The sequence below is a fragment of the Corvus cornix genome, chromosome 4, assembly GCF_000738735.6.
Source record: "Corvus cornix cornix isolate S_Up_H32 chromosome 4, ASM73873v5, whole genome shotgun sequence".
NCBI lineage: Eukaryota > Metazoa > Chordata > Aves > Passeriformes > Corvidae > Corvus > Corvus cornix.
Genome location: NC_046334.1, coordinates 20,776,962 through 20,790,237, shown reverse-complemented (window position 1 = coordinate 20,790,237; position 13,276 = coordinate 20,776,962). Strand labels below are relative to the sequence as shown.

The 13,276-nt window shown below is 43.4% G+C and overlaps 1 long non-coding RNA gene across 13 annotated transcripts in view; it reads left to right on the top strand.

Annotated features, from left to right (window-relative positions):
* Positions 1-13,276, top strand: part of LOC104697199 — a 28,226-nt gene that overhangs the window by 102 nt on the left and 14,848 nt on the right. For 10 of the 13 annotated variants that reach the window (XR_005601696.1, XR_005601693.1, XR_005601691.1 and 7 more), the window contains exons 2-4: positions 3,667-3,774; positions 5,326-5,447; positions 13,121-13,223. This is a non-coding gene — a long non-coding RNA (uncharacterized LOC104697199). Of the gene's footprint in view, positions 1-14; positions 3,775-5,325; positions 5,448-13,120; positions 13,224-13,276 lie in introns of those variants that run through there. The other 3 variants (XR_002048208.3, XR_005601690.1, XR_005601699.1) reach the window with 3 other exon arrangements.

The following is a 13,276-nucleotide window of genomic DNA, read 5'->3' as shown; positions in this document are numbered from 1 at the left end:
TGTGTTGTTTGTTTTGTTTTGTTTTGAACAGGGAAACGCTCACTTTCAGCCCGCTGTGATTTACGCACACGCAGCTCCAGGCGCACCTGTGAAGCGCGAGGGCGAGCGGGAAGGGGCCGCTCCCCGTGTGCCGCTCCGGCCCCCGCCCTGAGGGAAGGGGCTGCAGTGCCGGGCGGGGATGGGGGAAGCTGCGGGGGCAGCCTGAGGCAGGGCCGGAGACCCTACGGAAAGAGGGAGTTTGGTTGATTTAATGTAGAGTAGCGTGAGGAGTGACAGGGATGTACTCGCCCCCTGAGGACATCAAAGTGGGGGAACGGCAGCGAGGCAGAAGAGCTGTTGGAGCTTACAGAGAAGGCTGGCACAGGAACAAACAGGTAGAGAGTAGCCATGCATAAATTCAGCTCTGCAATTAGAAGGGAGCCGCCAGAAAGTAACATTTCTGGCACAGCCTCGCTGTAGGAGTGGGTGCATGAAATGAACCAGGTTCTAAGGTGATGCTTTATCAGATTGCTGTTGGACTAATTATTTAACACGGAGACTGTCCAGCTGGGAATCCGTGAGCCTGGAGCGGGGCAGGCTGGCTGGGAGAGCATTGCTGGGCCTGCCAGCGCCAGCCACTGCCACTGCCTTGGGGGAGGCAGAACAGGGCGAAGATGCACCAGAGGTGCTTCAAAGTCACAGGCAGCTGCACCTCACAGCTTGGTGAGGCTTGAGGTTCCTGCCAAACTTCACATTAAGAAGTCACTACAAGTAAAAATGGCTGTGAAAGAAATGTCCATGTAGTAAATGGTCAGTACAAATTTCTACATTATCAGTACAAATCAAAGGATTTTAGTCCCCTCTTCAAGCATGGATTTGCTGTGGAGGAGTGCAGAAGAAAGCTTTATAATCTTATTTATCCCCATGCAACACAACACACATTGCTCATAATGGATGGCCCTGTCTCACCCCTCTGGCCCCAGAGCACTGTCCTTTGCTTTGTCACCTGCGCAGCCTTGAGCCTGAATTTGGCCCTGCTGTGCCTATTGCCCTCACAGGCTACCCCAAATGGGAGCCCTCAGGCTGGAGCTGATGCTGAGTTAGGAGACCCATGCCCTAGTTGCACATGAAACCGGGGCCTGTCCAGTCCTCTGAGCCCTGGCTCAATGAACCTCAACAAGGGTATTTTAATAGTGTCCCACTGAGCTGTGTGTTTTCTCACTTGCCATGACTAGGACAAATGCACTTCAAACAGCATCCCAAAAAGAAAAGCAGCTAAACCCCCCACTACTGTAGCCAAACCACTGTTTCAGAAATCTTTTTTCTTTAGTCTGCTCTTTTCCTATTAAGTCTCTCCAATCAGGCAAAACTAAAAATCCCTGTTACGCAAACAGACTCTCACATGATTTCAATTCATGGAGGTAAAAATTACCCAACACAGGGATTTTTCATTGTGTCACAAGGGCTGTAGGTCACTCTCATGCTGTTTTATTTATTAGAGTAGAAAGAGCTCCGGGACCCCATTCCTCAGTGTGACTCACGTGATATCTCCAGTGTCAGTGTGCCCTTGTGCTGACTGCTTAGGAGCAATCTGCTCTCAGCTCACCAGAGCACACAGCCTGTGGTCCTGCTTGATTTTTCCCTTTGCCATGTTAGTGAAAAACATCCTTTTCCACTTCAGTTCTCCCAAAGCCTTCAGCTTTTCCTGTTGGAGGAGCAGCTTGCACATGCAGCATCTCAAGACAGTGTTACTTTAACTCATCATGACTGAAGAAGAACTTGCAGAGAGACATTTTCTGGTTGGTGTTGCAGCAGGTTTCACCCCCGGCAAGCCCGCATGCAATCTGCACCATACCCACCTATTGCAGCAAGGCCAGTGCCACACCCAGCTCAAAGCTGGTAGTCTCATCTGTAAGTCCATCATCACTTTGCCATGGCGTGAGCAGTTTGTAAGAAATGAATCTGTTTCCCTTTGCCTCCAGAGACCGAGCACAGAAATAGAGGCAACTCATTAGCTCAAGATCGCTCCATTCTTGGTCACTTTTCAAATATTCTCCTCTTTGAGAAAAAAGCTTTTCATTAAAGATGAATAGTGAAATTGGAGATAGTAAATTGAGCAAGAAACCTCAGCAGCAGCTAGAACTGTGGCCTGCCTGTTCTTCCTACCACTACCGGATTTTAAACAGAGCTTGCATTTTTCCCTCTGAACAAGGAAGGAAGGAGTCTGGAAATTAATTAAATGCAGTAGTCAGCTAGCCATGTAGATACAGCCTATCTCAGAATTACTCAGGCCCTTAGTCTCATTTAAATGCTAATGAAATGCCTTAGGTGTCAGGTAATGGGCACTGCAAAAGTGACAGAGAATATCCCCTGCGGTGGTGAAGTACAAAAAGGTACTTGTAAATGGAAAAATTAGCCCATAAATTATGAACAGATTAACAATGCTCAGTCGAATTATTCTTAATTAAGCAGCACTTAATGTAACATTACCTTTCTGTGTGCTAAGGCATTGAACTACAAGCTGTGCTTTTACTGCACTGCTACTTTCACTTTTGCTTTTCTTCCAGAAGTAAAGCTAATGCAAATATTTACACTCAGCGTATAACTGGTGTTCAGCACAAAGTAACCTCTCTCTGAAGAGGTTAATGTGAATATCATCTAGAGCCTAACAGCTTATTTCCAGTTCCAAGATAACTCTGTGGCCAAAAAATGCAATAAATTAGATATATTCTATGTGTTTCTGAGAGGCAGGGGCTGCAGTCAGCTTTTGACAGGGCAAGCTGTTACACTTTGGTCACAGTGAAGCCCAAACCACCTAGAACTGGTATCACAGAAGAACTTTTATTTTTCTGTTTATTTGGTATTTTGTGGTTTTGTTGGTTGTTTGTTTTGTTCCATTTTTCTTTCTCCTGTCCCTCTTTTGGAAAGATACCTAGGGCTGAATTGCATCCTCTCTCATACATCGTGACTACCGCAGTAAGTCCAGTTAGCCCAGTGGTCGCATGGGAGGAGCCATGTGGTTGGGCACAGAGTGGCTGGCAGGGGGTTCAGGATCCAGCCAGCTGCGCAGCTACACCCACCCAGTTCACTTTGGCTGGGACAGCTTTGTCAGCCAACAAAAACCCCATGGGCAAGTTTACTCTTACTTTCCACCTTTTTTTTTTTTTCTCTCCCCTCTTAGAGCCTTGTTGTCCCTCCAGCTGTGCTGACCATCTTCACTTGTCATCAGCCCATTTTCACACTGAGCATGTTTTCTTGTGTTATTTCTTCTGTAGCTGTCTTCCTCTCCGACAGCAGTTCACTCCTTATCTTGGTGATCAAGAAAGCTTTTAAGCCTGTGCCTTTCATCAGATTGAAAAGTTAGCAGTGTTGGTGTTCCCACTCTAGCCGTTGAAGTTCTTAATGTTATAAATGGATAGTTAGTCTTTTTTGTACCCTGATTTCTTCTTTATTTTAGCTAATCAAGCCTTCTTTAGTTTTTCCTTATTGGTGCTTTTCTTCGTAAAGAGAAAGTAATGTTGATTAATAATATACTCCTTATTTACAGTGTCTCTAGAATCCTGGTAAATTGCATAAACAGAGGAAATAAGCGTATGTTATTACTGGACTCCTTTGTAGTGACTGAGCGGACACATCGGAGGCTGGTCATTCCTAGCTCTAAGCTAGGAGTATCTGTTTTGTTCTCAGGTAAAAGAAGGACCACCTATGTGGATGCCACAGCCCATGCCACAGGTTAAACATTTCCACCTTGTGAGTCCAAACTAACGAAACAGCAACTAAACCTCTTCATTCCAGGTAACACAACTAACCTTTTCAGAAGCTTAAGGTTATGTACTTATCTCGTTAAACCTGGCCCATTTTAGGGACTGAAATCAATCTGAAGCTTCTCTGAACATCACAGCCTGAACAGCTTCATCCTTAGCCCTGCTGTGAGGCATTAGCCTCATTTTACAGATGGTGACCAGAGGCAATAAACATTTATACATGCAAGGAATCAACTGTCAAAGAATTGAAACCAGTTCTTCCAAATTCCTTCACAGCTACTAACAACTAACTACTGGATTACTCTACCCCAGGCTGACATAGCCCTTTCTGCTTCTTCAAATGGAGCAATACATGGGAAGAAAAAAGGAGGGGGGAAAAAAGGATCAGACTTCACATTTACCATTCTTGACAGAGTCAAGCAAGTTAGAGGAGTAATGCCTTCAATCATCCCTGTTCTTACCTCTTGAAGCTAGCTGCCTGCCTTAATTTCCTTTTCCTTAACGGCAGGGAATGGTTAATGCAGAAACCTGTGGCTTGGTGTGGTTTAATTACAATCCATCAGCCTTGCAGGAAGGGCTTGCTGAGTGATGTGTTTGAGCTGTGTTTGAGATTCATGAATACCAATTAAAGAGGGTTTGGCAGGTAAACAGCCAAACTTTCAGAGTGATCCTTGCAGTTATTTATATTAATTAATGCCACGGGAGAGGAGGTGCAGCTTTGCCTATAGACTTGTGTGTAACAGATTGCCTTGGCGAGGGAGGGCACGGGTGCAAGCTGCAGCATGAAGAGCCTGGCAGGTCAGGAGCAGCCCGGCACAGGGGTTTGAACAGACAGCACAGGAGGGGAGCAGGCAGCTCCCCTGCATTATTCCTGCCAGCACCACTCACTCACAAAAGCACAGCCTTTTTGCAGGGTCTGTTCTGCTGTTCAGCCTGGGCACTCAGCAGATGCCATTCGGGGGCTCATCACCACAACCTCTTATCATCCTCAGGTCAAAGCACTGCAGCCAGTTCACATAACTGAACTGGTACAAAAATGAACGTCACCCAAACTGGTGACATCTCAGTGCATCAACAGGTCTAACAATACATTTACAAGTGTATGGAAATAAACTAAGGAAAAAAAAATCAACATATCTTTCCTGTTACGTTGATTTAGCTGCCCTGGATTTTATAACTGCTTGGGTAAAGCCATACAAAACCTGTGCATATAGAGAAACCTCTCTAGGCCTTTGTAACCACCTCTAGAGTTGTTTGGGTTTTTTTTCCCCAGAGAAACACAAAATAGGCATGAGAGCAGTTCATGCCTGCAGCTCAAGGTCTGAGAGCACGTCCAGGAGATCTTATTTTAACTGCTGCCCACAGAAAATATTGTATCAACTAATAGCCATTCCCACAGTAAATAAAATACATCTAAACTTTACTGACAGAGGAGAAAAAAAGAAGCAGCCAGCAGAGGAGCTTATATTTATAGATATTAAGAATTTGAACCAAACTTGTACACACCAGTGTCATGTTTATGTGTGAATTATTTTGCGATGATTTATTTGTGAAAACACCGGTTCCTTCTTGACTTTGCAAGGTTGGCTGCCACATAGATGTGGGTGTCACCCCCAGAAGACTGAAACCTGCATTGTGCCGATATTTTTGGCTGAAATGCTGTACATAAATCAAGACGAGCAAGAGGGACAGAAGGGACCACAGGTATGTAGAAGCATCCCTCACTGCCAGAAACTATTGTGCCCTCCCTGGATGGATCCAGGAGTCACACAAACTGAAGTATCATCAAGCCTGAGCCTTTTCCTGCCGAAATGCTACAGCATTTCTTCCCAGTTGAATTTACATCTTAGAAGTGCTTGTGCTTTTCTGGTCCCAGCTGTTCCCATCGGAAGGCTGTTCTTGCCCCTGTTTGTTTTAATGGCCAGCAACCTGCATGTTATTTCCAGACTAAGTTTAGTCACATATGGGTTTAAATAGTTCTTCTCCCTCACTGACTCCTGGGTATTTTTAGAGGGAAACCATATCCCCTGTCAACCTTCATTTTCCTGGGCTGAACAAGTTGAGATTGCCTTGGCCTCCATTTGTAAGGAAAGATCATGGCACTCCTGGTGATCTCAGTAGCCCTTCCTTACACCTGTTCGGATTTGTATTTTCCATGGGCATGAGACATCAAAATCATACGTAGTGTCCTAAGGACACCTTATTGATGTCATCTTCTGTCATGGATTTAGTGTTTCCACAGGAAACATCTTGACTGACATGTCCCAGAATGACATTTCCCTTTCCAAAGAAAATCATGACGGTGCTCCAAAGGTGCTAGAGAATTGCACAGTTGATTAGTTTTTTTTCTATTTTTTTCCATTTTCAGTTTACTCATAAATGATATCTGTATGTGTGCTTTTGTTATCTATGCTTCTGAATTCAACTCCGTTACATTGTTGTTCTTCCCATAACATTTTTCAGATCTTCCTCCATCCTAATAGGACTTTTGTCATCCACAAATGTCATTAGCAAACTTGCACACTCTGTGCCTAGTTTACTGATGAAAACATTAAGCCGGAAAGATTTCAATACCTTTTGATTTTATAACCATATATTTATATAATTACGTGCAATTATGTAAGCAAACTCCATTAACTACCTTTCTGCCTGGTACTTTTTGTTGCCGTCTTCCCTGCTACAGTCTTCCTGCTCACCTTGCATAAAAATGATGGTTTTGGCAGTGTCAGGATTGAAGGAGGACATCAGATGCTGTCCTGAAGCCCAGATGAATGAAATCTGACACATTGCCTTTGTTTTTAATCTCAGTGACAGGACAGCTGTGAGGTTAGTCTGACACAGGCTGCCCTTGGCAAGCGCAAGAAGCCGTGCTGGGAGGGAAGTGCAGAAGTGCTGCAAGCTCTGTCTGGAGAGATGCTCAGACCGGAGCCACAGGAGTCAAAGGCTGCTCAGAGGTCTGAGTGAAGATGGAAACAGAGCCAGTATTAAATTATAGGGACGTTTCACAATGCCTTCGACACAAAACATTATCGTACCAATATTCGCAAGGCAGCAGAAGCAGAGAAGTTAGCAGTGTCATAGAATCGTAGACTAGTTTGGTTGGAAGGGATCTTAAAAGGTCATCTAGTCCAACCCCGTGCAATGAACGGGAACATCTTCAACTAAATCAGGTTGCTCAGAACCCTGTTTGTTTCAAAACAGGATAGGGAACAAAAGAAAGAGGGAGAAAACAATATTTTAGAGTTTAAGGCTGTTAAAGCGAGGGTAAAATACTCTCTTAGACAATTTAAGGAAAGAGGAAAAGAAAGAAAAAGCTGTTGTTAACTATTTCTCATCCATGCTTCCTATCAGCAAGGTGGTCACCTAACATGGATAAATCAAAACTATGGATATCTGGGTTATTCTCTGAGCTTATTTACTATACCCACATATGGAAAAATGTTTCCTGTCAGGTCAGGCTATATATAAACAACTGCAAGTGAAGCAGGGCCTAATGCAATTGGCTTTACAAGCTGCCTGTCCACAGCATCTGTGCAGCTACAGGTGGGACATGGAGTCACATTAATCAATCTAGGGTTAAACAGGAGCTGACAGTACTTTGGAGGAACATGAAGTGCCTGCAACCTATTAGCTGGGTACAGGCCTGCACTTTCCCTCTCTTTGCATGAGAACCACCCTCCAAAGGTCAGTGATACAATCCTCTCACTCTCTAAGCTTTCACTCTACAGAATACATGAGAGTGACAGAACATTGACATCAATCACTTTAGGCGTGGTGTACGTGTCGAAATGCGTGACACAGGTTGCACAGCGGTACCTGCAGTGTCTGTGCTAAATGACAGAAAAATATATTAAGAGACTAGGTAAAGAAATAGCTAAAAAACTGGTGGAAGGAGAAAACAGTGAAAATGAGAGGGAGAAGAGTGAAAAGTTTTAGCCACCACCTATTGCATCTAAACTCAAATTGTTTCTAAAAATACAAAAGCAGAAAGCTGCTAGGAAGTGTTGATGCCAGAAAGCTTTTAGCAAGCAAAGGTGCCCAGTTTAACACTGGGCCTTCAGATCTCCAGGGTTGAATCTTACAGCCATGTCCTAATGCCACTGCTCAGCTCCATCTCACCTTGACCAAAAACTTCAAAGCCTATTAAAATCAAGTAGAAACTTTCTGTGGCTCCGGCTCCGAAGTTTAAAATTGGCACTGGACTTTGTCTCGCATTTCGCCTCTTCCCCAGCCCTGTAGCTCGATACCCCTCGTTAGCCTGCTCAGGATGGTTTCTGTCCGTCTCTCTGGAGACCATTTGTCACCCAGGACTGCTCCAGCCCCTGCTTACTTCGTGGAGAAGGAATTTTGGCACCAATTAGCTGAAGTGAGTTTCGGGACCTTCAGCCTGTTTGTTTGACCTCTGGAAGTAGGTGGCTAATTCAAGGACAATGGAAGCTGTCGTGTTACCTGTTTCCAACATGAAATCAATCAGGGGAGAGCGGGAGTGAAGTCAGCCTTTCTGTTTTGATAAGAGGGTGTCCAAAGATCCCTGGAATGAGTGGAACTCCAGCAGCCACTCGGGCACAGGGCCGCCTGCTATTTATACACCCGGGGGCAGGGCTGGGGAACAAAGTGGTTCTTCTGCTCCTGTTTTATTTTTATTTGCCTGAAACTGAAGGGGAAGGGCACAGCTCACAGCTTTTATCATCCAGAAGTATGCATGGGCAATTTGAATTGGTTTTTTCCCCTTATAGTGAAAAAAAAAAAAAAATTACCAGTATAGCCTTATGTCATATATCATATATATATTTATATCATATTTTACATAATATATATATCATATATATTATCATTAGATGTCTAAATATTGTTTCAACTTTCAAAAACAGACTATCTCTAAAGACAACCTTTAAGTAAATGGAAAATGAATCCAGTATCGCATGTGTAATGATGATGTGCCTGGTCTGTGCTCCAGGTGTCAGGAAACAGCAGATGGCTTCACTCACAAACTGGGTGCCTTAATGACACAGAGGGACAGGGATACCAAAGTAGGACAGAGAGACATGAGGCACACACCAGTTCATATTTTATATGGCAAAAGTCAAAGTAATGGCATTCTTGTAGAGTTTAATTCACGTGCAGAACTATGCTTGAAATTCAGTTATACACGTATTTGTGCTAAGCCCCTTTGGAAGCAGATCCAAGTCATCCCAATGTTTGGAATTTTTTAAACCAGTTGGAGACCTAAGTTAGTCATTGCAGTGTTTTTTTGCCTTTGAGGAAGGGAGCAGTAGCACTTAATTTAGTTTAGAAGTGCCCTTTTCCTGTTGACAGAGATAAGCCCCCAGAGAGCCTCATCCAATTTTCCCGTGCTAAACATGACAGAAAAGAGTCTTTGGGAAAAGAAGTCCAGCACAAGACCCTGGGGAACACTAATTGCAAGCTTATTTTAAGCATCTTGCATGTTCTGAATAGTTTACAAGGCTGTTCCAGTTGCTGAGAAGTCAGAAGTCTTGGTAATAAAGACCCCTGGGAAACTGATCCATCAGTTTTACAAGTTTACAGTGCTGCTGGAAAAGGGCCAGTGAGCTGGTCCCTGGAAATGAATGAAATATTTCTCTATTACCTCATATAGCTTGCAACACCATAGTAGCTGAGTAACTTGCAAGTGTTACTGCATTCGTCCTTGCAGTATCTGAATAATCCGGGGAAATGCAAGTAGAAGCAGCTATAAAAATATCTCCACCTCTCTTTTGTGGGCAGGGTTTCCACCACTCCTAGACCAGCAGGGGAATGTCTCAAAAAGCTTCCCTCCAAGGGGCACAACCACATCCTAAGCATGGACCCTGTTCCTCCCCCCACCCCAGCCTGCTCCAGGCCTCTGCAAATGGGGCAGCAATGCTCACCTAACCTCAGTTCGTTTCTCACTGGACTAGTCAGTGGACTATGACAATTTTCTGTGAAGACAAAGGCACATACAAGAGTTACCAGATTAGCCTCTATGGGCTTGTTTCCCTCATCCCACAGACCTTTGGGACTGAGACATGAACCCAACATGTGGCAAATGACACTTAGGAGCCATAGGTGCTTTACATTAATAGCTACATGACCTATAACTTAGGCCTTCTCATAGATTATTGCCATTATGCTATTTTTAACATTAGCAGTAACTGGGTATATATCTGTGTTTTCAAACAAAAGCATGGCTCCAGCCCAGAGACTCTTTGCAAAACAATTTGCTGCTCCTTCCCCCTCCACCTCCTCTTTTCCTTCCCTCTCCACCCATAAAGTTCACATCCAAATTCAGTTATCTCTGTTTATCTGACAGGAAGTGCCAAAGAAAAAAAAAAAATTGATGATAGATTTAAGAAAATAATACATCATGTATGTAGTACATACACACCATAAAATATTTTACAATGCCATAATCCAAAATATGTGCTAGGAGTACACTAATCAGACTTATTTCAGAACAGCTGCTTAGAAGAAAAAAAATATGAGAAGGGCTGATTGCAAACAGAGAGAACTGAGCACATTTTCCACGTCTCACCAAAACTTTTGCAAAAAATTGCTTCTAACCATCTCTATTTATGAGAGGGGAAAACAGCTTGAGAAATTACTTTTTTCCATCTTGCACAAATCAGAACTTGACTTGAGAAACAATACACCCTGTCCTGCAGCATTAGCCTTACAGCCTCGGGCACTCAGCTTGAAATGCCTCACAAAGCAAACAAACCCTTCTGGAGAGAACCACCTCCTTATCTATTCGAAGAGAAAGGAAGAGGTAAAGGATGAGTGACAGCAGGAAACTCACATTTCATTCCAGTGACGAATTTTGACCAGCTTTTCATTCCTTGCGCTGGAGATGCAAGTGCTTAAGAGGACCACAAAGACAGGGATGAGTGTACACAGCTCCTTTTAAGGAGTAGGGAAGCTCTTTTTGGCAAATAAACGTGTTTCCACTGTTGCTCAGTCATCAGGATCACCAGACAGAGGGTGTGGGTTTATGTTTTTTTCTTTTTTTGGGTCTGTCTAGCCAGAGTTTTGCATAACTTCCTCCACCCTGTTTCACTGATCTTTCTGCAAGGATTTGAGCAGTTCATCTGCATAGTGTTCTGTCTGACCTGCCCAGTGATTTCCTAGGAAGTCAGGAATGCACTGTGTAGGTGCTCAACGAATCCAGGGGCTGGGGCAGGTCCCTGTGTTGCCAGGGACAGTTCTCATCCTAAGAGCCAGCTAGTGGGGCTGAAGCAAGGTGGGCACACCAAACTGTGGCTGCCAAAACTGGGGACATCTCTGGTAGGCAGGGATTGTAGTCAGTCACTTGAGATCCTGTTAGTAAGGTCTGACTTAAGAGCAAATATGTGGGGAAAATGGTGAGCTTAACAGCCATATATAGTTACTGCAAGCCCTGAAATATGCAGGACTGCAAGTAAGCTTTTCATATGATGGAGGTAGATACAGATGTGAATGAAAACTATGAAGCATATTGGCAAAAAATGGTGCTGTCAGACTCACTCCACAGCTCTCCTGGATACGCACAAGAGTCCCTTTGCTAGACTGCAGAAATGAAATAGATTTTATCTCCCTAAATTTCAGGAAAGCATCAGATCTAGGACTGCCTGGTAAGCTTTAAACAAACAGCAAGAAAAGAGGATGGCTACAAAAAGGAAAAAAAAAAAAGGTTAAATCCTCCAAAACTAGGAATTTCAAAGAAATGAATAACTGTAAAAGCATTGAGAAGGGATGTATGTGACTGCGGAAGGGCTTCTTGCAAAGTTACTCAGAGTGAATTTTGAAGCAGAAAGTATTGGATGTCCCATTGGCTGTGCTAATGCCAAAAATCTGTTTTCTTCTTTTTGATGATAAATAACCTTAGGGGGGTTTTCCTATCCCAGGGAGAGGGCGGAATAAATTAAGGGTGGAAATTGGCAGCCTTGCAAGACTGAAATCTTGGAGCAAACTCTAGAGCAGCTGGGACAAGGCAACCTCACTGATGCTTCTGGATGGTGTTTAGTCTTTTTACAAAGGACTGAGAAATATGAGCAGAATAGGAAAGTAGCAAACAAGGCTGTGCAACAAAAGTTGCCTTGCTGTAGAAAAAAATCACGTGTAAAGAAAATGTATGAATAATTTTATGTTATCACTTCATCTTTAAAAAGTGCGATATTGAACATAATCTTTAATCCTTGAAACATTTGAAATATCAGGAATAAATTATTAGTTTATGGCCTTTTGCTCTTCCCTATATCTTTGGAAAGTATCAATGTCTGTAGCTAAGGACAAGATACAGGATGTATCATTCCAGTAGCGATCATTCTTCACATTCAGCTTTATTCCAATGGATACAAACCTCTCTTGACCTTAGCTAAATTAAAAGAAAGAACTAAAGCAGGAGGTTTAATAAAAGTAACATTGCATCAGGTGCACAAACTTCCTGGAACGGCTAAAATTTACAGATGGAGTCATGGATTTTGGCAGAGCACTGGCATGTTTTGATGAGGTCACCAAAGGTGTAAAGTGACTGCAAAACACGTATTTGATTATCTCTTAGATTTATAGAGGATTTGCTTGCTTGGAAAGAATTTTTAGAATGATTGGCATACACAATTTGTGTAAGCTAACGGTGTTGGGATTTTATATACAATTCTATTTATATACAAACTGGGGGGAGTTCTGCTTCTTGATCTAAGCTCCCACGTAGGCAGGGGGTGCGAGTCTCCATTTGCTGCCTGCACGTTCATTTGGACAGAACTGCACTGCAAGTGCCAAAAGATCCCACAGCAGAAGGGCAGCATTTTACTCCCACTGTAGACTGTCAGAGACCCAGTCAACAACCAGCATGGCAGTAATGGAACTGCTCTACTGAGAAATGGCACAGGCCAGCAAGAAACTGAGCAAGATTTATTAGCAGCCTTTATGTAATGGATGCAGAAAACTTTGTGTACTCTTGTCCTAATAATAGCCTCGCAGTGACGAAGGGGATTTAATGGAAAGATAGCTGCAGACCCTTCGTGCTTTAAAAAACATCTCGCAGTCTCTGAGTGTCTATTTCTTTGCTTGTCCTCATCTTCCACTTCCACTCAAAGCTATGTTTTGGCCATGTACATGTGCATCCACAAATTCCCTGAGGCTTAGAGTGAAAGCAAGGAAAGGTATTTGCTGTAAGATGTAAAGGGGACAGGGTGGAGCTACTCTGATGACATTAAGTTATGAACCCTCCTCCAGAGAACAATGTTCTCTTCCCAAGGTCTTGCCCCCAGCCACTGAGGTGAAAAAAAGCTCACCTGGTGATAAAAAGGATTGAACAAAATCCTCCCTTTTGCCGTAGCTGTTCCTCAAAAATTGATCTTGAGCACCTTTAAATGGAGCTAACTGCTTTGTTCACTCTGCAGATGAGTAAAGCCACTCCAAAAGGAACAACTCCAGAATATCTCAGCAGGAACAGAGGAACAATGGCAAAGGACTGAACACAAACACTTCCCACTTTAGAAGCAGGTATTGCTTACTAGAAAAATGCTAAGAAAGAAGACCATGTCATAGAGCTTTTG